Source organism: Phaethon lepturus, unplaced genomic scaffold (assembly GCF_000687285.1).
Source record: "Phaethon lepturus isolate BGI_N335 unplaced genomic scaffold, ASM68728v1 scaffold40621, whole genome shotgun sequence".
In the NCBI taxonomy this organism is placed as follows: Eukaryota; Metazoa; Chordata; class Aves; order Phaethontiformes; family Phaethontidae; genus Phaethon; species Phaethon lepturus.
Genome location: NW_010516270.1, coordinates 2,667 through 3,886, shown reverse-complemented (window position 1 = coordinate 3,886; position 1,220 = coordinate 2,667). Strand labels below are relative to the sequence as shown.

Here is a 1,220-nt window from a genome sequence, read left to right as displayed (position 1 = left end):
AGGGGCGGGGGGGAAGGGGGGGGGCAGGGTAGGGAGAGGAAGTACAATTTTTAATCCTGTGGGAAAATAAATACTATTGCTTTCCAGACCTGGCTCATGGGATAAACTGAAATCTACACCTAATATAGGTGTAGAATTAAGAGTTTCACTACACAGCTGTGACAGCACAGATATTCTTACAGTTTCTTTCTAACTGGATGTCGTGTGATGGACTAAAAGGTTGGCTGGGGGCATTAACTAAGACTAATGCGTTTCTGTCAGCACCACTAGAAGTCCATCAGGACTTTATCATGAAACATTTCACTCAAAACAGGAAACAGTCAGTTCACAGTCTACATCTCACCTGGAAGCAGAAGCATGCATTTTACTTCAATTACTCCTGCTACTGCTATCACAGCACAGTAAAACAAACCCATTTGCCATTGTAAATAAATGGAAATCAAGGATCAATACCTACTAACAAAGCCAGGTCCAGGTAACTTATACATACACCACACGATTCCCTCCTTATAGCTTTTTATAGGAGGGATGAAGACGTGGGTGCCTACCAAGCCTTCCTTGTTTATGAAATCAAGTGCTACCATTAGTACTATACTCAAGACTGCACTTTCTTAAAAAGCTGGGCAGTTCTCCATTCCCTGTCGTAGTCCCACCGCACTCACATGCAGGATGTTTCGCACATTGACAACTGTCAGGTTATGCTGTTTGGCTCCATCTTCTAAGGTGCGATCAAGGGTATCATCTAGCTTGATGTCACACGACAAAGAGCCCTCCTCTTCTTGACTTTTCCCTTCTCTTTTCCGTTTGGTTGCCTTCCTCCTCCTCTTCCTTCTCTCAATATCCTCTCCATCTTGATCCTCTGAAAATTAAAAAAATGGAATCTAAAAATTCACATACTTCACATCCAGCACATTCTGACGGTATGAGTTTAAAAGAAAAAGCTACAATTCTGCACATACTGAAGTGGCAGCAGCTTTTCAACAGCTGATAAGGAGATCACCCAAATAGTAATGCCCACAAGAACTAGAAACAGTCTTTTGAATAATGGATTCAAATTCTGCAAGACCTAAGTGAGTCACATTAGTCAAGCAAATAAAGATTACTAGATTTATTTTACAGAATGGTCTCAGCAGCCTTTTTATGACTTTTTCCAGAAAATGGTGTTTTAATAATGCCATCAACATTAAAACAGTTGCAAAACTCCAGGCACCATACAGCAA

The 1,220-nt window shown here is 41.0% G+C and overlaps 1 protein-coding gene across 1 annotated transcript in view; it reads right to left on the bottom strand.

Annotated features, from left to right (window-relative positions):
* LOC104627676 (GON-4-like protein) overlaps positions 1-796 on the bottom strand; it is a 24,937-nt gene extending 24,141 nt beyond the window's left edge. Inside the window, 1 exon segment of the mRNA XM_010296008.1 lies at positions 663-796. The gene's annotated coding sequence lies outside the window, so the exon portion shown is untranslated.
* Positions 797-1,220: the final 424 nt, after the last annotated feature.